The 23,591-nt window shown below is 45.5% G+C and overlaps 1 protein-coding gene across 4 annotated transcripts in view; it reads right to left on the bottom strand.

The window, feature by feature from the left end:
- Positions 1-23,591, bottom strand: part of DAB1 (DAB adaptor protein 1) — a 398,510-nt gene that overhangs the window by 28,007 nt on the left and 346,912 nt on the right. The gene's annotated exons all lie outside the window — the stretch shown is intronic.

Raw genomic sequence — 23,591 nt, 5'->3', positions numbered from 1 at the left:
GACAGTCAGGTTTCCACTAAAATTGAACCTATAGGGGTACGTTTCTGTGGAGCTCAGAGGAATACATTCCACAGTCCAGTTATTTATGCTATGTATAATTTATGCTACGCATTTATGCTCCCTCCATACATTTCGCTTCTCTCAATGATCAGCATTTCATTGGCATTTAATAAAGAATGTCACTCTGAGTCTTGATCAGTGGTGTCACTAGGGTCCATGTCACCCAGTGTGGGAGGCCAGTGCATCATGCCCATGCAGTGGGTGGGGCAACGCCCCTGGTAGTGGATGTGGTGATGTACAATTGCCCCGCCTCCCAATGGTTTTTTGGCTATACCTTTTGATAGAACAAAGATATTTCCACACAGTTTGTTGCATTGCATTCTGCATAAAATTACACGTTGATTGATATATAAGAAGATGGTATTATTCCTATAAACTCTGATTTTTGTGATTTTGGTCACTAGTAGTGTCACACCCCCCCCCCCCCAGGTGTCAACTTATTTAACACCGGATCCACTTTTTAGAATAAGAATCTGTCCAGGACAACCAGAAGTGATGTCATGGCCAGAAGTGACATCATCAAGCAAATTAAAATAAATAATTATAAATAATTAAAGTAAACCAAATAATTAAATAAGGGGAAACCAGCCCTGTTCCACCAAGTGAATTTTCTCTGTAGCCTGCCTGCAATACCCCCCCACCCCCAAAAAATATTAGTAAGTTTTTCAGCCCTACCCAGTGCCCAGTTCAATTTAACTTCTTCTGTTTAAACCATATTACTGTCAGGATTCACCTGGCTGTGCAAGTCTAAAAAATAAAAAAGTTCACCTTATTAGCTGAAGCCACTGTTTTTATTCTTTTTAGTGGAATGGAGGCTGTCTTCTGAAGCATTTGTTGAGCTCCACGCTTATCAGATCAGGACCATTCTGGTGACTTTGCTTTCCCCTTTGCCTGACCTGACCACAAGCCAAGGCATGTTTGCTTGCTCATAAGTAAACACGACTGTGTAGCTTAGTTTTGCTTTTCATAGGGCTCAATACATTTGCCAGCTTGGAGGAACGGACCTCCTTCTTGGATGTTTTTTTGGGACTGTGTTCATTGGATCAGGAACATTCTGGTGTCGTTGGATTCCTCTCAGCCTGTCCTTTCCGAAGGACTAAGGCAAGTTTACCTACTTGCAGGTAAATGTGCGAGAAGGCTCAGTTTCACTTTCCACAGGGATCCATGCACTTTTATGGAAAATGGAGATATTTCACTCCGGTTTTTTTCATTGCATTCTGCTGTAAATTCCGCATCGACATGATGTTATTATTCCTAACCACCGCAATTTTCGTGTGTCACCCCCCCATTGTGGATCACCCAGTGTGGCCTGCAACCCCCGCACCTCCCTAGTGATGCCACTGGTCTTGACACAGTTGGCCAAGTAAACATTGTTTCATATTACTCATAATATTTGATCACAAATACTATTGACTGTTTAGTGTGGTGGGCTTCATTACTTGGTCTGTTACGGTAAACACAACCTCTGCTCCACTCTACTTTGCATATTTTATCCGTCTTTCTTGCAGGTCATCTATTTAAAGATGTCACAGATTTACCTTGTCCAGTCTCCTTCAAACAGGACAAGGTTGCAACACGCAAAATTTCCCTAATTGTTCACAATGCTGTAGTAACTCATAAAAATTAAATTTGTTTCCAAAACGCAAGAATTTCAAAGACAGTATTTTTAATTATTACTTCAGCAGTAAAGGAACAAAAAACAATACCTGTAAGAACTCACTGGATATATTGGAAGACTTTCTCAAAGCAAACAACTTCTGCCTTTCCAACAAAGAGACATTATAATTCAGTGTGATCAATGTGCTTCTTCTCTAGTGGCCCGCCAAGTGCATACATGTCAGCATATGGGCAAATCTTTTTCTCCTTGTGCTACCCTGTTCTCACCAGCCACGATAACAACATTGGTTACTGATAACCAATCATTTCTCCATACTCACTATGTGAAAATCATTTTTGCCCTGCTCCATTGGTAATAACAAAGCATAACCATTAAAATAAAAGCAAGAAGCAGAATATGTTTTAAAGCAGGGCTATCTAAGGGATGAAAGAGTTCCTATTTTGGAGAAGTGTGAGACTAGTCAGACACTGATAAATTACTTTGCTGCAAGTTGTGAACATTTTCAACATACAAAATCAGGAATTATTCATATATATTGTCTATATTATTTTGAACATCAATCCAGCTGGTCTATCAATTCTTCATCACTGTCATGCTGAGTCACAGTCTGCCCCCAGCTGTCTTGCTGAAACAACACTGATAGCTCTTAGGAAGCTTTCTAGAGGAACAGCAATAGTACAACATGGGAGAAACATGCGTGCAGCATTCAACAGAAGATTAGCAATAACCTGACTGTGCTATGGCAGGACCCCCCGGAAAATGGTTGCCTGGCATGTCACTGCATGTCCCAAGTGTCCAATTATCATGTAGCACTTGGACTGTATCCTCCATCACTTCTTGTTCTGCATCACTTGCTGCTGAGAAGATGCTTCCTAAGGGTAAGCCATTAGTGTCTATTAGACCGTGGAAAAGCCTTCAGTAGAGACTTCACAGGGCTACACTACTCTAACTGGGGGCAAATATTTGGCCCTGCATGTCTGTCCTTGCTTAGCCATTTCAGTACAAAAGGTTTCTCCAATTAGAGCAAACAATCCTTTTCCCTCCCCCTTCCTTCTCCCTTGTGTGCTGACTGAAACAACTGCAAGTTTGGGAAGATATGAGGTTACTTGGTTCTACTGTGGAACAGCAAATTTATTTGTGTGGAATCAAACTGGCTGCTTTTAATTACATGAAAACCTGTCTCATCTTAGATCAAAATATCCCCCACCTTTCTCAGCCTAGTCAGTGGCAAATACACAAGTTAGTAGCAATTACTGTCTGGAGGGAGAAGTAGGAGAAGGGATATTACCCTTTCCATCAGTAAGGTGTAAAGTCTTGAAATAAACATTATTTCTCCCCATGTCAGCAGACAAGAGATAGCTGACAAACCTTTAACAAAGCAGAATACTTAAACCCAGCAATATTTGAATAAAAGTGAACCATGCAGCTTTCTTAAGCCTTTCCCTTCCCATGGCATTTCTCTCTTGGTAGGACCTGCTATGCATTCAGTATTTGTCTGCAAGGGGCGTAGCTGAACTTACTTAGGTTTGCGACACATCGGAGCCCTGACTGGCCAGCTCTGCCTGTGGCAGTCATAGAGGCACAGTCACTAACAGCGCAATCCTATGCTGGTCTTTGCCAGTGAAATAAGCATGCATATTGTCTCAAATGTGCCTAAGCGCAGATGATTGTGGGGTTGATAGAAAGGTCTGTCCTGGCCTGATGGCGCCAGTCAGAGGCCCATGCCTGCTACAGGCCACTGGGGGAAGGGTGAAACTGGGACAGAGAAGGGCTGTAATGGGGAAGGCGGAGGGCGAGGAGGGGGCAAGTCAAGCCTAGGAGGAGGACAGGAATGGCAGCAGTGGCTACTGCTGTATCCTATCCTTCTGATTTCTTGACACGAGGCTGCTCAGACTTTCGCCAACACTGTTACTAGTACAAGCCCGAGTAGCCCCACAGTGGTGGCTGAGGCTTACTGCAGAGCAAAGGGGAGGGATGTCCCCTTACATCAGGGGGACCTCAAGCTGCCTCTCTTTCTGTTCCTGGATACAGTGGAGGCTGTTTTGGCATCGTTGCATCACAACACAGAAAATTAGTTGCGATTAGGCTGTAGTATGTGCATGTGTGGGGGAATATGATCCCATTCCACTCTCATACATTCACTGAACATGGGGCAGAGAGGAAAGGCAGGAAACGCATATTTTTTTGAGAAACAAAAGAAAATAAATGTTGTCTGAGCAGGGCTTTAAAAAAAACAACACAATCCAGGAATCTATTATTTGAGCCTTTGAAGTTTAAATATCTTCCATGCAATGCTCTGAATATCCTTCATGCTACTACAATTAATATTAACAATCACTCTGTGTGAGGCCTCCAAGCCTTAGAATGGTTTATTAAGCAATTAATGAAGTTTTTTAATTCTTAAAGCCTTTGCAGCAGGAAACATTTGAAGAAATCATAAAAATATCAATGCCTTGACCTAATGGATAGAGACACAGCTTCAAAAATCTAATAAAGTAGTTAATTGCTTTGTCTCAACTCAATAATGCATTATTAAAAAGCCTTTTCAAAACTGACACATCTCAAAAATGCAAACTCTGGAAGTCGAGATGAAGGTTGTCTAGTCTCTATTAAAATCCTTTCAAAGCTTCATAAGCTTTTAGGAACCTCATATTGGGGTTTGAGTTTGATCCAAAATGCTGCCCTCTCTCGACAATGGAATAGTTGCTCTAATGTTCTAATATGTATGACAACCTTGGAGAATGGTAGGTCTTACATTATTATTGTTATTATTAGGGATATTACTGCAATGTTGTAGAAAGATACAATTCAATCATTTATGAATGGGCTGAATTCTCTTGTTTTATTAATTTCCTTCCCTGTCCCTCAGAATTTTATCATTCATCACTTCCAGAGGAATGTTCAGGTCAGATCACTTAACTATTGGCAATGATTTCTGAATGGTGGCTAAATGTATTTGTGAACAACAATTCTTTTATGTGGAACACAAGCTTTTCAGGGAAGTATTAAACATTCTAGCATACTTGTTGATTGGCTTCAAAAGGCGTTCCTCAGAAAATCAAAATGTGTATTGATCCATTTAGGTTTATTCCACTAAACATGATTTGTAGGCAGGTTAATTTTAAGCTTCCCCAATGCTGTGGCTGCACACTTTTAAACAGGAATTGCATTAACAAGTGTCAACTTGGATATGGCTGTAGACAACATAGCAGACAGTTCAGGAAATCATTATAAAGAAAACCACCCCTCATCTGAAATGTTAATGCCTCCTTATTCTTTTCAGGTGCTTTGGCTAATTAAGAGCCCAATCCTATTCTCCCCTTCCTACCGCTAATGTACTGTTGTATTCTGCACGGGGTGCAGTTGCAGATGTTTCTTCTGGGTAAAGAATCATTCCCTCACCTGATGGTAAGCCTCTGCGATATGGGTGGTTGTTTCTACTCAGATGTGTGCTAGATAAATAGCTAGCAAAGGTCTGCATGGACCTAGGCTGTGGGATTGGGTTCAGGAAAGGGGGTTAGGATTGAGCAGTTGGCACCAACCTTCCCCCAATTCGCCTATCCCTTGCCTATTTCACCACTCTGTTCCACCCTTCCCTACCCAGTCACCACGTTGTTTCGCCATCCTCCACCCCCATTCTGCCTTTCCCATCCCTCCCACCACCCCACCTTGGTGGCTCTAAGTCTGCTGGTGCTGGGTGGAAAGCTCTGGCCTTTCTGCCAGTGCTCCCAGCAGACCACTACTGAGCGGACTGCCAGAGTGCCTTTTATGACTGGCACTGACTCTTTTACAGCAGTCAGTGCCAGGGGAAGAGGCGCACTGACATCAACTGGCCCAGACAGGATTGGGTTGTAAGATGTTTAGGTGCCTCTGATTAGAAGCCAGGCAGTCACGTCTGCCCAGACATCCTGTTGCATGGCCTTCTGGATGCTGGACAATAGACGTGACTGCTCAGAGCGTCCCTGTATCAGGATCTGTTTGAAAGAAACGCTGAACGGTAAGCTCTGCTCAGGAGGAGGGTGTTTTTTTATGAGTTTGGAGACAGCTGCTCTAAGGGATACTCCAATCAGCTGTAAGGAGGGTGGAAGGAACTGCTATAATGCTGCAGATACACTGGCAGTACGATTAGGAGGCATGGCAGTCCAAAGCACCCAGTGTAGGGTTCTGCCCCAAGGCCTTCAGCAAAGCAGTGCCAACACCGATAAACACAAATGCAAGTTCATAGAATCATAAAGGTGGAAGAGACCTAAAAGGTCATCTAGTCCAACCTCCTGCTGTAGCAGAAAATCCTCCTAGAGTATCTCCAGCAGGTGCTTGTCAAACTTCTTCTTGAAGATCCACCACCTTCTTCAGCTGTCCACAGTTTGACAGCTTGTTCCACTGTCAAACTGCGCTTACTGTGAGGAATTTTGTCCTGATCTCCAATCGGAATCTCGTCTCTTGCGGTTTCTACCCATTGGATCTCAGATGCAGTTGAGAACAAATTTGCCCCTTCTTCCATTTGACAGCCCTTCAGGTATTTGAAGGACGCTATCATATCCCCTCTCAGTCTTCTCCTCTCCAGGCTGAACATACCAAGTTCCCTCAACCTTCCTTTGCAGGGCTTGTACTGCAGCCCTCTGACCATCATCCTTGCTCTCCTCTGAATCCACTGCAGTTTGGCTGCATCTCGGTGCCCAGATGCAGGTGCCTAGAACTGGACACAGTACTCCAGGTAAGGTCTAACCAATGCAGAGTAAAGCAGAACCACAACTTCTTATACTTGGAAACTAGGGTTCTTCTAATGCAGGCTAAATTGCATTCATCTTCCTTGCAGCCACATCACACTGCTGACTCATGTTCATCTTGTGATCCACTGCAACTCCAAGATCCCTCGCACATGTTGTGCTGCCAAGCCAGGTATCTCCCATTTTATACCTGCATTTTGGGTTATTTTTGCCTTTGTGAGGAACCTTGCATTTGTCCCTGCTGAACTTCATCTCATTCGTTTCAGCCCAGTATTCCATTTTGTCTAAGTTTTCCTGAAGACTTCTACTGTTTTCTATTGTGTTTGCAACTCCTCCCAGCTTGGCGTCACCTACAAATTTGATGAGACCCCATTGTATCCCTTCATCCAAGTCACTGATGAAGATGTTAAAGGGAACCTGTCCCAAGACAGAGCCCTGGGGCACCCCACTCAAAACTGTCTTGCAGATTGATGCCAAGCCATTGTCTTGTCACAGCTCCTCCCCACTGAGCCTTGTGCCCGCTTAAGGCTGATTAGTTTTCCTTGGTTGACTCACCAGTACAGCACGCAAAAGTCAGAGTCCAGAGTCAGTAAGCCAAGTAACAGTCCAAGGTCAGTTTGTCTGTCAGTCAGTCAGTCCAATCAGTCAAAGGTGCCAAGTCAGAGTCCAAAGTCAGTAAGCCAAGTCAGTCAGTCCAAGGTCAGTTTGTCAGTCAGTCAGTCCAATCAGTTAGTTAGCCTCTCCTCTCCACATTCACTCCTCCTACAACCCACAATCCTTTCTATCTCAGGTGCTCCTTATATCCTGAGGGATCTCCTTTAGCCTCTAGTGGCTGCAGCTGTGCAGCACACCTCCAGCTACCACCTGGGCCTTAATCCTGCATTCACTTAGAGCAAGGGGCACTGTGGACACCACACCCTATCTCCTCGGTAATATCTTCCGCGATGTCACTACAGCCATTGAGAAATACCCTTGGTGTATGGTTGTTCAACCAGTTGTGAATCCATCTAACAACTGTATCATCTAGCCCATATTTTACCAACTTGCTGATCAGGATGTCATGTGGAACCTTGTCAAATGCTTTTCTGAAGTCAAGATAGATTACATCCACAGCCCTCTTCCGGTCTAGCAGCACCTCCACCATCCTCCAGGATTTCTTAAAGAGAATTGACAGAGGCTCTGCAAGTACATCTGTAAGTTCTGTTAGTACTCTGGGATGCAGTTCATTGGCTCCAAATGACTTGCATTCATTTAGGCCAGTTAAGTGGTTTCTAACTAGTTCCTTGTCAATCAGAATCTGTAGTCCTAGGTTTTCATTACCTCTTGAGGATGTAAGCACATCCCCCCCCCATTAGCCAAGGATCCATTTGCACAATCCTCCATCTGATTGATGATGGACGCAAAGTAGGAATTGAGCAGCTCTGCCTTTTCTTTGTCTCTAGACACCAAATGACCATCCTTATCCAGGAGCAATCCCACCCTCTCATTTCTTTTCCTATTCTTTTGGGCATAACTAAAAAAGCCCTGTTTGTTGCTCTTCACAACCCTGGCCAGCCTCAGCTCATACTTTTAGCATTCCTGACCCTCACCCTACAAGACCGGGCTACATCTGGTGATCAGTCCCATCTTCTGAAACAGAAGTTATTTCCATTAAGAATATTTCCATAAAGAATATTTCTTTCCATTAAGAATTATACTGCTTTACAACAAAAAGTTCTCAAAGTGATTCACATAGCAAAGGAAACTGAAAACAGTTCCTTGTTCCAGAAGGACAGACGATCTAGAAACTGGAGTAACTTGGTTCAACTATTTTTGTACATCAGTGCTATCTATCTTCATCTGTGCTGTTTCCAGAACTGCAAGGGCTGATGAATTATTTTTTTTAAGTGCATCAAAACAAATGGAAGACTTTTCACGCTAACAAAGTCACAGATGCTAAAAAAGATGCTCTAGTTATTATGAAGGGTATCAGATCAAGCATAGAAGTGCTTGTATACCTTCTTTTGTGACCTGCTGTCATTGAGCAGGGACAAGGGAAGGAAAGAGATAGTGGGAATTTTGGTCTTGCTCAGGCTTGACGGGGGAGGGTTCAACTTGATGTGCAATGGGATTTCTTTTTAACCTTTCCATTTAAAACAATGAAGCATAAACACATAAATATGTGGAGACTGACTTACAAAACAGACTGAAAACCCTTTACACCCCTTTTGTTTAGTGCCAGGTGGTGCACTGATGCACACACATACTTGTGGTTCCTGCTTCAGAGCAGCAGATTGGGGGCCCCCTTTCAATAATATATTTCTGCGCAACTCTTTACAATGCGCATTATACAAAAATGATTAATTCAAATCCCAAACTAAATTACACTTCTTGCTGTGAATTTTCACAGTTATGTGCTATTTTTAATTTTCTATTTAGAGCTCTCAACTACAGAGGCTTGTTTCTTCCTCCTGGAAACAGTTCACTGGTTAATGAGAATGAGTGGTCACACTGCAAATACATACATATACATTTGCAAGCGCCTGCATGTCTTTTATAAAGCTGAGCCACATTACTCATGCCCGTGAGACCCAGCACAGCCTGCTTGCCAATGTAATTTATATTTAATATGCACTAATAGACCCTGAGATGTATGCTACAAAGAAATGAGTACATTCTCTCTCTTTAAGGATTGTACCAACAATACCATTAAACTTGCCCTTCTCTGGCAATGCTGCTGGGAAACATTGCAGGCTCTTTCTGCATGTGAGCAGATACCAGGGAGAAAGGAGAGGAGACAGTTAAGAAGGCAGAGGGAACCCTGCACCAGGTTAGGTGTTGTGAGGGGCAAAATGTGTGCTATGGCACCTGGCCTAGATGCCTTTAAAAGATGATGGGACAAATTTATGAGGTGAAGTCCATCACAGGTTACAAGCCACGATGACTGGGTTTTAGAGATAGTCTCTCTGAATGACAGATGCAAGGGAAGGGCAACGGGTTGCAGGCATCTCTCTGAGGCATCTGGTGGGCCACTGTGAAATACAGGAACTACATGGGCCTTTGACCTGATCCAGTAGGTGTCTTCTTATGTTCTTATATTGATGTATAAGCAAGAAGAATTTATAATGTGACAGCTGTCCTCCTTCCACGGACTTTGTTGAAGTGAAATGGCTTATGGTGCTGCTGTGAAAGAAGATGGTGGAGATATAGGAGAATATACAAGTAATGATGGGGGAACTGGCTTAAGTGTGGAATTGGCATTGGCAAGTTGTGTTATATTCCCCCAAACCAGAAAACGTATCATGTTTTCCAAGCCGAATTCTGAACATTGGACTCTGTCATGTCTTTGGCAGCATGACTTGATCTGAATGCTTTCTCTCTCCAACCGGATTGTAAGCCTCTTAATTCTAGACTTCCATCCCCCCTCCCCATTTATCTTACCCCAGTGGCAGTAGCAGGAAACCCTCACTGCGGGATTCTTGGCAGGATCTCCCAACCTGGTAGGTTGAAAACCGCAAGGGCAGCATCCAAGGCACCAGGGAGAAATATGATTTTCCAAGGGTATGATCCTCGACACCTACGATGTGGCAGTTGCAGTGTTCAAAAGAGATAAGTGCATGTGCTTGCTTTTCCATCTGAGCTGGAGAAATTTTTTTTGCACTGCGGGAGGGGGGGCAGGTGTGCCACTTGCTTCATATTGTAGCTCAGCCCAATAAGCAAAACATTTCATATTTCAAGACAAGGAATTACAAACTACAGTGACATCACTAATGCTTAGATAGTCCCCCCCTCCCCACATAAATGTTCTTTAAAAATAGAAAATACTGAGGTAAGGAAAAAAAAATTCTGCATTAATAATCTGATAACAATGCTTCACAAGCAGACTCGCTGCCCTGCCTGCTTTTTGTATTGTGTTTTGCACCCAATTGTCTGAGGGCACAATCCTAACCAGGTTTACTCAGAAGTAAGTCCTATTTTGCTCAATGGGGCTTACTCTCAGGAAAGTGTGGTTAGGATTGCAGCCTGAGTCAGCTTGATTGCCCATTTACTTCTGTGAGCAAGGAGCAAGGACTCAAGGATGCTTCTAGCCATAACTAAAGAAATTTAAATATTGAACATAATTATAGCATTAGTAATATTAATACCTTCAACTGTTTCTGTGCTCCTGATATTTATGGCACAATTCATAGAAAAAGTCAATATTTTGAACTCTTAGGAACAAGAAGGCAACTGGGATAGGGTCTACAAGTGGGGGATCTGCCAAAATTTGGCATACATACCTTGCATAAGCAGAGTTCTCACTAGGTCAAGGTGCCTTTGCCCAATTTCACATCCCATTCCCTATCATTATTATTATATGTTACTACATAAACATAAGAACATAAGAACAGCCCCACTGGATCAGGCCATAGGCCCATCTAGTCCAGCTTCCTGTATCTCACGGCGGCCCACCAAATGCCCCAGGGAGCACACCAGATAACAAGAGACCTCATCCTGGTGCTCTCCCCTACATCTGGCATTCTGACTTAACCCATTTCTAAAATCAGGAGGTTGCGCATACACATCATGGCTTGTACCCCATAATGGATTTTTCCTCCAGAAACTTGTCCAATCCCCTTTTAAAGGCGTCTAGGCTAGACACCAGCATCACATCCTGTGGCAAGGAGTTCCACAGACCGACCACACGCTGAGTAAAGAAATATTTTCTTTTGTCTGTCCTAACCCGCCCAACACTCAATTTTAGTGGATGTCCCCTGGTTCTGGTATTATGTGAGAGTGTAAAGAGCATCTCCCTATCCACTCTGTCCATCCCCTGCATAATTTTGTATGTCTCAATCATGTCCCCCTTCAGGCTTCTCTTTTCTAGGCTGAAGAGGCCCAAACGCCATAGCCTTTCCTCATAAGGAAGGTGCCCCAGCCCCGTAATCATCTTAGTCGCTCTCTTTTGAACCTTTTCCATTTCCACTATGTCTTTTTTGAGATGCGGCGACCAGAACTGGACACAATACTCCAGGTGTGGCCTTACCATAGATTTGTACAACGGCATTATAATACTAGCCGTTTTGTTCTCAATACCCTTCCTAATGATCCCAAGCATAGAATTGGCCTTCTTCACTGCCGCCGCACATTGGGTCGACACTTTCATCAACCTGTCCACCACCACCCCAAGATCTCTCTCCTGATCTGTCACAGACAGCTCAGAACCCATCAGCCTATATCTAAAGTTTTGATTTTTTGCCCCAATGTGCATGACTTTACACTTACTGACATTGAAGTGCATCTGCCATTTTGCTGCCCATTCTGCCAGTCTGGAGAGATCCTTCTGGAGCTCCTCACACTCACTTCTGGTCTTTACCACTTGGAAAAGTTTGGTGTCGTCTGCAAACTTAGCCACTTCACTGCTCAACCCTGTCTCCAGGTCATTTATGAAGAGGTTGAAAAGCACCGGTCCCAGGACAGATCCTTGGGGCACACCGCTTTTCACCTCTCTCCATTGTGAAAATTGCCCATTGACACCCACTCTCTGCTTCCTGGCCTCCAACCAGTTCTCAATCCACGAGAGGACCTGTCCTCTAATTTCCTGATTGTGGAGTTTTTTCAGTAGCCTTTGGTGAGGGTCCGTGTCAAACGCCTTCTGAAAGTCCAGATATATAATGTCCACGGGTTCTCCCGCATCCACATGCCTGTTGACCTTTTCAAAGAATTCCATAAGGTTCGTGAGGCAAGACTTACCCTTACAGAAGCCATGCTGACTCTCCCTCAGCAAGGCCTGTTCGTCTATGTGTTTTGAGATCCTATCTTTGATGAGGCATTCCACCATCTTACCTGGTATGGATGTTAGGCTGACCGGCCTATAGTTTCCCGGGTCCCCCCTCTTTCCCTTTTTAAAAATAGGCGTGACATTTGCTATCCTCCAATCTTCTGGCACCGTGGCCATTTTGAGGGACAAGTTGCATACCTTAGTCAAGAGATCTGCAACTTCATTCTTCAATTCCTTAATAACCCTTGGGTGGATGCCATCAGGGCCCGGTGACTTATTGATCTTTAATTTATCAATGAGGTCTGAAACATCTTCTCTTTTAACCTCTATCTGACTTAACTCCTCGGTTAGGAGGGACCGTTCAGGCAGCGGTATCTGCCCGAGGTCTTCTGCCGTGAAGACAGATGCAAAGAACTCATTTAATTTCTCTGCCATCTCTAAGTCTCCTTTTACCTCCCCTTTCCCTCCCTCACCATCCAGAGGGCCAACCGCTTCTCTGGCAGGTTTCCTGCTTCTATTTGAAGAAGCTTTTATTATTCCCCTTAATGTTGCTGGCCATGCGTTCCTCATAGTCTCTCTTGGCCTCCCATATCACCTTCTTACATTTCTTTTGCCACAGTTTATGTTCCTTTTTATTCTCCTCATTAGGACAAGACTTCCATTTACGGAAGGAAGCTTCCTTGCCCTTCACAGCCTCTCTAACTTGGCTGGTTAGCCATGCGGGCACCCTCCTGGATTTAGTGGAACCCTTCTTTCTTTGCGGTATACACCTCTGCTGGGCCTCTATTACTGTTGTTTTAAGCAGCCTCCATGCACTCTGGAGAGATTGGACTCTTTTTACCCTCCCTTTCAACCTCCTTCTAACCAGCCTCCTCATTTGAGGGAAGTCCGCCCGTCGGAAGTCAAGGGTTTTTGTTAGAGATTTGCCTGGTATTCTTCCCCCAACGTGCACGTCAAAACGGATCGCAGCATGATCACTGTTCCCCAATGGCTCAGTAACGTTTACATCTCTAACCAGGTCCTGCGTACCGCACAATATTAAATCCAGAGTCACCTGTCCTCTGGTGGGCTCCGTGACTAGCTGCTCTAAGCCACAGTCATTTAGCACGTCAAGAAATCCGGTTTCCTTATCGTGACCAGAACACAAATTGACCCAGTCAATATGAGGATAATTGAAGTCCCCCATGATTACAACCCTGTCCCTCCTTGACACCTCCCTGATCTGTTTCCTCATTTCAAGGTCCCCATCCAATTTCTGGTCTGGAGGACGACAGCACGCCCCCAGTATTACATCGCTGCACAAGCCTGGTAGTTTAACCCACAGAGATTCTACGGTGGAGTCGGACCCACCTTCAATCTCTACTTTGCTGGATTCTATCCCTTCCTTAACATAAATGGCCACCCCACCTCCAACATGCCCCTGCCTGTCCCTCCTGTAGAGTTTATAGCCCGGGATTGCGGTATCCCACTGATTCTCCGCATTCCACCAGGTTTCCGTTATGCCCACTATGTCAATATTTTCCCTTGTCACCAGACATTCCAGTTCTCCCACCTTTGCTCGTAGACTTCGGGCATTCGCATAAAAGCATTTATACACGGAATGCCCCAGGATGGGCTGCTTATTTGCTCCTTTGTCCCCGCATCCTCTCATTGTGCCAAACCATCTATCACATCCCATCACGCTACCTTTCCCAATTTCTTCTCTTACCCTGCCTTTGTCTTGTTGTTCTCTAACCTCCCCATCCTCATCCCATAGGGATGAAGAGTTCCGAACCGGATGCCCCTCGGCTCCTGTCGGCCTTCCCCCAGGGATCAGTTTAAAAGCTGCTCTGCCACCTTTTTAATGTTATGTGCCAGCAGTCTGGTTCCATTCTGGTTCAAGTGGAGCCCGTCCCTCTTGTACAGGCCCCGCTTGTCCCAAAAAGTTCCCCAGTGCCTAACGAATCTAAACCCCTCCTCCCTACACCACCGTCTCATCCACGCATTGAGACCTCTGATCTCCGCCTGCCTAGCTGGCCCTGCGCGTGGAACAGGTAGCACTTCAGAGAACGCTACCTTTGAGGTCCTGGCTTTCAGCTTCCTGCCTAAAAGCCTAAATTTGGCCTCCAGGACCTCCCAGCTACACTTGCCCACGTCGTTGGTGCCGACATGCACCACAGCTGCTACCTCTCCCCAGCACTGTCTACTAGCCTGTCTAGACGAGAAGTGATGTCCGCAACTTTCGCACCAGGCAGGCAAGTCACCATGCGGTCCTCACATCCGTCGCAAACCCCCCTCTCTATGTTTCTAATAATCGAATGCCCCACTACAAGAAGCCCCTGACCCCCCTCCCGCCGAGGAGTATCCCGAGTGCGCTTGGATACGGGCCCATCCCCTGGAGAAGGGGTCCCCCCTAGGGGATTGTTTCCCTCCTCTCCAGGATGATGTCCTCCAGTCCCGAGACTTCCCACCCGGGCAGCCGAGGAGCTGCACGCCTGAGGTTGGGACGAAGCCTGATCGTCCCCTGAAGTCTCCCCACGGTCCTCCTCTGTCTGCCTGCACTTCTCCAGGTCGGCCACCAAGGCTTCAAGGGAGCGGACGCGTTCCCTGAGACCCTGGAGCTCCTTGCACCGAGGGCACACCCATGACTTATGCCCCAGAGGCATATAATCATACATGTGGCACTCGATGCAGAACACTGGATAGCCCCCACCCTGCTGCTGGCTGCCTGACTGCATAGCTTTTTTGTTGTTGTTGTTGTTGTTTTATTTAGGGGTCCTTTTAAAAACCGTACACTAGTTAGCAGCCCTCTTCTCAAGGGAAGAGGAAGGGCAGTTTCTGGGGCCCTTGCCTCCTCGCCCTGCTGCTGAACTCGCCCAGATGCTAAAGTCTCGTCCCTTACCTGGCACTTAGTTCCTGAGGCACTTGGTTCCCAGAGGCCACACGCGTATGCAGAGAGCTTCACGCGATGGCCCGCCTAGCTTTATACTCCTGGCTGGCTCCTCCTCCCTCCTCCCTTCCTGATTGAAAGGGGGCTGGCCTTCCCAGGTGAGTTTACAAAAGCTCAGGAAGGCAGATGGCTGCTGATGGGCGTGACCTACTCTGCAGGCTCCTGAATGAACTGCTTGGATTAGCCTAATGGGGCTCTTAATGGGTTGGGAATTGGCCCTTCCTAGGTTCTAGGAATTCATGTTATCTGTTAATTAGCTGTCTAAGGTCTTATTCATATAGCCATGTCTCTATTGTGATAATTCTAATTTACCATAGGTACAGTCCATTGGGAACTTCTCCTGCTCAAGTTCCAGTGAACAGGAGCTGTTCAAGACCATGACAATTGCTCTCATTTCAAGAGAGTTTGCTCAGGAGAGATTCCTAGTGGACTATCAGCCCAATCCTGGGCTGCCGCAGCACCAAATATGGCTACTGGGGCATCCAGTGCACTCTGCCGCCTCCTTGGGAGAAGGGAACTTTTGTCCCCTTCCCTTGAGTAAAATAAGTAACTGTGCAATAGGGCTACTCGTTTCTACAGCAGCTCTGGAGCTGCCACAGTACCAAGGAGTTCTGTGTCGGGTCACATGGCCCAACATGGAGCTCAGGATCTGATCTCAGGAACACTCCTGTTTCTACAATAAAGCCTTCCTCCGCCCCGCTCCCCCCCGGAATGCCTCCTCCCCACTCTCCCTCCACCCCAGAATGCCTCCTCCCCACCTCTCCATGCCCTCACATACCTCTCCGCTGCCTGGCAGTCTGACTGACCGTGGAATGGTGGAGCACCAGCTTTCCACCAGTGCTAGCCCAGCACTGACTAGCACTGGGCTAGCTCCAGTGCTGGGCCAGCGCTAAGCCTCGCAAACCTTCCTTACGACACACTTGTGACAGTGCACACAGGTGGTAAGCTGGTGTACAGAACTCAGGATTCGGCTCTATACTCAGGAACACTCCTGTTTCTACACTAAAGCCCAATGATAGGACATACAATACAACTGTTATTCTGCTGCATTCATATATATTCATATCTAACACTCTAATTTATTTTTTAGAAGGCTATTAAAAATTTCATGTGTAGCAAATTAGCATTATGTATGCATAAACTAGGAGCTTGTAGGTTTTTTCCCTCTCATTTGTAGAAAAAGAGAACTTCTAAGAAGCTGGAGTCAATGCAAGTGAAATACCATTTTATGGTTTCGAAATGTGCCATATTCAAATTGAGAGGATGTATAGCATTTTACAAAATCTTGACATTATAATTTTCTCACATTTAAGATTTTGCCAACCCTTATTATCTTATTCCTGTCAAGATAAAATGAAAAGGAACTATGTATTCAATTCCTTAGATTTTTCTTAATGAGTATGCTTTTCACCGTATATTTACAGTCCAATTCTAATGGGTAGCCAAACTGGTGGGATGTGTATTCTGTCAGCACCATCAGCTGCAAAGCAAAGCACGCTGCTGCAGTAGCACTGGTGGGAAGGCTGGAAGCTTCCTGATGGCACCAGCAGATACAAAATAACCCCCAAAGCAGGTAATCCCACAGAGGGGGTGGAATGCATGGTGAGGCCGTGAAATGGGCAGGGTGGTGATGGGGTGGGGAGGAGGGTGGTATCAGCAGGGGCAGTAACAACAGCAGCAAGCATGAACTTGCGCCAGCAATTGAGCTGCTCCATATATGCACCATATGGTACAGCTCAATTGCTGGCGCAAGTCCACATTGACTCAGGAAGGTGGCCCAGACCCAGGAAGGGGGGTCAGGACTCAGCTTGCTGATACCGCCCCCTCCTTGGCAAAAACCACCCTCTTCCCCACCCCATCACTGCCCCATTCTGCCCACCCCTACCCCGTTCCACAGTCTCCCCATGGGATGCAGCAGAAACAGCACTGATGGTGCTGCATCACCGTGCAGGGAGTTAAGGTAGGATTGGGCTGTAAGCCAATTGTTTTCAAGGTGGCAGAAAGGACAAAACTCCTGTAATGTCAATATCTAAACTCCATTTAAAATGTTTGAAATGACAATACGAGAAAGGGGCACTGTTTTCTCTTGACAGAGCTGAAGATATAAAATCACTGAGTGGACACATTTGGTAACTAAGGGAGAGTCATAAGAATTAGAACCGAATCTATTCATTCAAGATTAAGCACAAGTTCTTCCACAAAATATAACACTAACAGCCCAATCCTAACTTGTGCTGGAAACAGAAAGGCTGGTGTGCCTGCGCTGTATCCAGTGGAAGTTTGGGGTCAAAAGCAGCACAGTTCAAGGAAAGGGGAATAACTTCCCCTTACCCCATGTCGCTCTGCAGCGGCCCCAATGCGTCTACTCAGATCCGCGCCACCTCAACAGGTGGGCGCAGATCTGAGCAGAACAAAGCAGCCAGAGGCTGTTCTGCACCACCTGGAAACAGGGTAAGGATCCGGTATAACTGCGGAGGTCCTGACCCCGCCTCCCACTCCCTGCCTGCTTGCCCACCCTGGGAATGCCTGCCATCTACCCTCGCCCCGCCCTGGAATGCCTCCCTCTGACCTCCTTCCCACTCTCCCCACACCCTCCCAGATACCTGCGCTGGCTGAATTTGGCCTGCACAACTCACCCATGCTCCGGGGCCCACAGTGGTGCAGCGTGGCCAGTGCACATCTGTATGCCAGCCTAACTCCTTTCAGAGTGGCGCAAAAGTGCTTCATGGCACTTTTGTGACACTCTTGGGCTGGAGCCAGGGACTCTCACTGGCCCAACTCCCCTTTGGATTGCGCTCTTTTTTGACAGTACACCTGTGAGCTGGAAAATACAAAAGATACAAAAGTAAATTCCGCTTGTGCAGTACTGGCATGGTAAATGCACTGTTTTGTGAAATCCTTCACAGAAGGAGCATCCTCTGTCTGCCAGTGATTTTTCAAGCTGCAGAAAAACGGGGCAAAAAAATGTTTGCCTAATTTTGTTCAAGGAGGTGATGGGATCTGCTTTGCAATGGCCAAGGCAGGCAAGCAGATTGTTCTGTCAACTGCCTTCTACAAAACACTTCCAAGGGGGTGATGTACACCACAGTCCCTCCTTCTCTTTGCAAAGTGAGAGGGAGGGATCATGCTGTGCTCTGTTAGACATGAAAAGGGTTTGGAATTAAAAATAAAACCTCACAAAAATCCACTGTAGCACTAATGTCTGTATCAGGGATCAAATGCAAAAGGAGTATTACACTTTGTTTAAATTTTGTTTACTGAGCTGTTTTTGGAGATTCAAGTCAAAACCCAACTCAGTCTTAATTAATCTAATGGGGGTTTTACTGTTGACTTCAGGATGACAGCTGTATCACGCTAAGCGCCTGTCTTCATCTATCACAAGCTTTAAGGTCATCAAACACATGCTCTTGAATATGCCTTCTCTGTGTCAATCCTGTATTATGGGAGAAGTATTTGGGATCATTATTCTAAATTGTGGAACTTCTTTCTCTTCATGCAACAAAGAACATGAAGTGAAGAATATTGAACTTCTTTCAGAATCATTGCAAGTCATTGATATTTTGACAAGTTTTTATCAACCAGGATTAACAAGTATCGAATTGATTTTTAAGGTTTTAAAGATCGTGTTTCAATTGTTAAGGGTTTTAGGGTATATGCTGCCATGGCATGAGCCATACGTATAAGGGGGGGGGGGAGATCCTCTTAATACATTCAGGGCAATATACCACCTATCTTTGCCTCTCTACTCATGCTACTTAAGTGGCCCAGGGCACAATACAAATGCACCCTTGAGCCAACACAATCCCTTGCGCTGGCCCAGGAGGGTTGCAAACATGCATAAGGCATGTTTGCACCTCCTTGAGAGGAAGCCAGGCCGGCACTCCGAGAAGCGCCAGCCTGCGGAGGCTGACATAAGCCTCTGCGCTGGCTTCCTCCTCAACACTTGCATTGGCCTGGCTGGGCCAAAGCAAGGACAAAAGGTAGGTGGGAAGGAGGGAGGGCAGTGGGCGGCCCCAGGGGCGAGCGGGTGGGGAGCGGGAGGCAGGGCTGGGATCCTGCAGTTATGGAGGTGGCACAAGTTCGAGGAGACACTCAGGAGGTGGTGCAAGTCCAAGGAGACCCATAGGGGCCAGCAGCCTTTACCCAGGGGTAAGGGGAAACTTTTCCCCTTGCCTATAGCTGAGTTGCTTATGGCCACAATCCTGCGCTGGATACAGCACAAGCCTCTTGGCTTGTCTGTTCCAGCGCAGGATAGAATTGTACCCCCAGTCTTTTCTGATGACAAATGTTCTTCAGTTTGGACATGGGCAGAGACTGGTACCAAGTTGTGCTAGGGCACTGAATGTCTTTGAGCCAAGAGTGTGAACTCATAGGGATTTCGCATGGCTTCCCCATTCATCCTCTTCTTCCTCTCTACAACTTCCCACTTCTCTCCCTTTCCCCAAGAGACTCTCTGCTTTTCTCCCTGCCACCCATGCAGCTTCACCAGTCCTTCCCCATTCTCTGTTGCACAGTTCCCACCCCTGCCTTCCTGCTTACCAGGTCAGTATCAGTAGTATGAAAGAGGAGGACTGCACCTTTCACTGGCTCCCTCACTAGTTACCAGGGATGCTCTGCTCACACAGCATTCCCAGAAGGAAGTTGAACAGCAGGGGTAATGAAGAGGAAAAAGTGCCCATGTGAGACTCACATGATTTGCACATAGAGTTAAGTAAATCTAGAGTTACCACATGGCTCTAGGTTTTTTTGGATTGATTGTTCCTGCCACAGGGCCAAATCCTATCCAATTTTCCAGTGCCGGTGCAGCCACGCCAATGGGGCGTGCACTGCATCCTGTAGTGGAGAGCCAGTCACAGAGGCCTCCTAAAAGTCAGGGAATGCCTTACCCCAGGGCTGCATTGCAGCTGCACCGGTGCAGGAAAGTTGGATAGGATTGCATCCACAGTCCCCTAATGCTGTGATCCCTTCTAATGTGCCAGGAAGGTCTGCCCCTCCAATGCTACCACTGACATGGGCATCCACAGAACACATAACAGAATTATATATGTTGAAGCAGGAAAGGAAGAAGTGCAAGATGCTCAATACAATGTATGTAACCTTTATGGTTACAATGTGTATCCCTCATACTTTCTCATTGACTTGAGAACTATACAAGAATCACATAACATGAAAGAGGAGAACAGAATGCTTCCAAAAGGACCTTTCCAAAAGTTGCAACTTTTCCTCATTTCACTTTGCCTTTGGAAAAAAACCATTATATGAGAGATGTTTATATTCAATACAAGGCACAAGGCCACTTACTCTATCAGTTAAAAGCACGATAGGCAATTTGGGAACAACATGAAGTTTTTAGAAGCTTATGCTACAGGAACAGCTATAAATTTCAGAAAATGACAGCAAGTGTCTTGATGACGGAGTGTGCTTATTTAAACTTGCACCTTGAATTCTGATGACGGACAAAGTGGGCCCTACGCATGCTGCTAATATCATATGTGAGATGAGAGCCCCTGTGTGATCACAAAAATTGAGACAGCCCCAAATCACTTAATATTTACCCTTAATTTAGTTTATCTACAAAACACTTACAAATATATATTTAAAACTATCTATTATTTTTCATTTACCAGATTTGCTTTGACTCCTTCAATCATCCTTGAATGAAATGAGGGAATTACCTTGCAGTATTGGTGATAGTTGCTTAAAGAAAAGAAAAACCACAGAGTATGTATTTTTGCCTGTCAATCCGACAAGATCTCTTCCTGCATAGATCCTGCACTATGGTCCCAGATCAGGAAAATTAAATCGTTGGTGGTTCCACAGTCAGCTTCCCTATGGAAGCTTTAGCAAGTTAAAGATAGCAGCATAACTGGGAAATATGCCAGATCATAACAGGGGATTGATCTGAGATGGACGAAGGATTTATTGCACAAGGGCAGAGGTGTGATGAGAGCTATTATTGCTGTACTTGTACAAAAGGGGCATTTGAGGTTGGATGATAATACTGATAGTAGAAACAAATCCCTCTTTTTTTCCTTGTAAAAGAAGTCTGGGACATGTCAAAGAGTGACCTGGTGCTGTAGCCTTTTGAAGCTGAGGCACAGAAGTATTTAAAGACTTGGTGCCTGGAAACCAAAGGCTGATTTGCTGTTTCTAGGAAAAATAATGAGACAAAGTCCATTTCCTAGTTTCCTTTGAGCAGATAACAGCAAGAAAGAAGGAATTCTTCTAAAGCAGGCAGTAGCCACTGTACTTATTGGGGGTAAAGTTATGCAGAAGGATAGGAGAGGTAAATGTACAGGTCCAAACTACACATGATATTACATTAATGACACAATTGGCTCTGGTGTGTTCAATTCTTCTCCTGTAAAACGTTGGGGGCATGATCTGGATCAGGACCATGATATGAAGCAATTGACTTTAACCATTGCTCCTGTCCTGATTCAGACTGTTTGTTTGCCCTGTCATGGAAGCTCTCACTGGTGCTAAGGTGGGACTGATCTGGATGGGAATTAAGGTTGGTATACTGCTAAGGGTTAAACACACATATGGACATGGTGTAAGGGCATGGAGTAAGCATTGCCTTTAAAAGAATCAAACTGTAAGGCACAAATTAATTTTTGGGTCCTTGAAATCAACTGGAAGAATGAACACATGTTTTAAAAATATTAGTGTTTTCTGTGTCATTTACATAATTGGAAAGGGTGTCATTCACAAAGACATCTGCATTTCACAATAGCCATCCAGCAACCGCTGTATATACTCCGAGGAAATATAGTGCCTTACTAATGGAATGATAAAACATCCAGGTGGAACACGGAATAGGTTTCCTGCTTTGCTTAAGCAAGCTGTAGACATTGCTGGAGGGTAATGCACACAGATGCTTCCCAGAATGCCATCTGGATGCTACTTTTGGATCCAAGGTACAAAAAAACAAACCAAGGTAGACAAAAGATGAGAGAGGGCCATGTGATTTACCAAATGCAAGTGACATAAAGCAAGATTGTACATTGTTAGAGATCACTCAGCAGCATTCCATGCAAACCTATACAGCATGATACAAGGCTGGAAGCAGTGCTCAGAATACTGACGGCTTATAAATATTCCAGTTACAATGGTGCTGTTTTAATAATAGTCTTTTGCTACACTCTGAACAGAACCATTTTAGCCAAGTGACAAGTCACTCTCACCTTTCCTGCAGCTTTGCCATTAAAATCATGAGGGATTCCCTAACAAACCCCATTGTGTTACCCATTCTGTGATACCGGTCACACAAAGGCATCAGTGTAACAAGATCTTTTCAGTATGTTTTTCCTGGGGGAATCACCTGCCCACTACACCAATTTTCTTTAAAAACAAAAATTAAAGTCAAAAAAGAGTGACTCCTTTTTATTTTGTTCAACCAGGTTCACTCATGAAAGCACAGACATTATTCTAGCTACAACCTGATTAGCATACAAGTTATGTTCTTGATGTGGGCATGCCCACTTTTCCCCACAAAATGTTGGCATTTAATTGCAGACATGGTGTGCATGCTCAAGTCTGCCTTTCATTTGAAAATGTGGACCTTGCAGTTAAACACTTAGCTGACACAAATGTCTTGAACAGGACAGTACTGAATAGGTGTTCTCAGGATTGTGCTGTGAATCTAAACTGGACTGACTGAGCCTGTTTACACTTATGTTTGAAAACTCTACAGCTGAAAGCTTTCTTGGGAAGCCCCACTGATTCAGGGCTCAATCCTAACCAGTGTGTGCCAGCTCACCACTGGTGCACATTGTTGCAAATGTGCCATAAGGCACATTTGCGGGCCCTAGCCTAGCACTGGTCAGCACTGGGCTAGTGCCGGTGCTTGACTGCAGCTCTGCTGCTCGGTGGTCGCATGGACTGCTGGACACCTGACTGGCAGGTGGGGAAATGGGGGGGAAGGAGGGATGAGGCGTTCTGGGGTGAGGGAAGGCCAAGGGAGGGTGGGGAGAGTGCAGGGAGGAGGCATTCCGGGGGGAGGGAGTAGGGTGGGAGGGAGGCGGGACTGGTGGAGCTTTGCTCTACTGGATCCTGAGTCTCTGTGTTGGGCTGTCTGCCTGACACAGAGGCTCTGAATTCTACACCAACCCTCGGATTTTCATAGAATCGAGTAGCCCCGTTGTGGGGGTTACTTCTTTATCCAGGGAAGGGGATGAAAGTCCCCTTCTCCTGAGGAGGCGGTGGTGACTGCCTGAGGTGTGCTGGATGTAGCAGCAGCCAGTTTTGGCACCACTGCAACCCCACATGCTGGGCAGCTCAGGATTGGGCTGTCATTCATTTATATGGGTTTATGCAGGGAAGCTTTCTGTTGGATTTTGCCCTAAACTCAAGACGCATTGTTAATACTTATTTCATCTATTACAAAGCGAATGCAAGGTTAAATGGAATATGTTTTGAATGCCTATGGAAAGAAGATGCAATCCTGAATAAATCCTTTGTAAATGATCTCATATTTAAGACTAAAATGTCAGGTGCACAACATTTAAGCATGAC

The sequence above is a fragment of the Tiliqua scincoides genome, chromosome 4, assembly GCF_035046505.1.
Source record: "Tiliqua scincoides isolate rTilSci1 chromosome 4, rTilSci1.hap2, whole genome shotgun sequence".
NCBI lineage: Eukaryota > Metazoa > Chordata > Lepidosauria > Squamata > Scincidae > Tiliqua > Tiliqua scincoides.
Note: the sequence above shows the minus strand (reverse complement) of the source record. Positions and strands in the feature narration are given on the sequence as shown.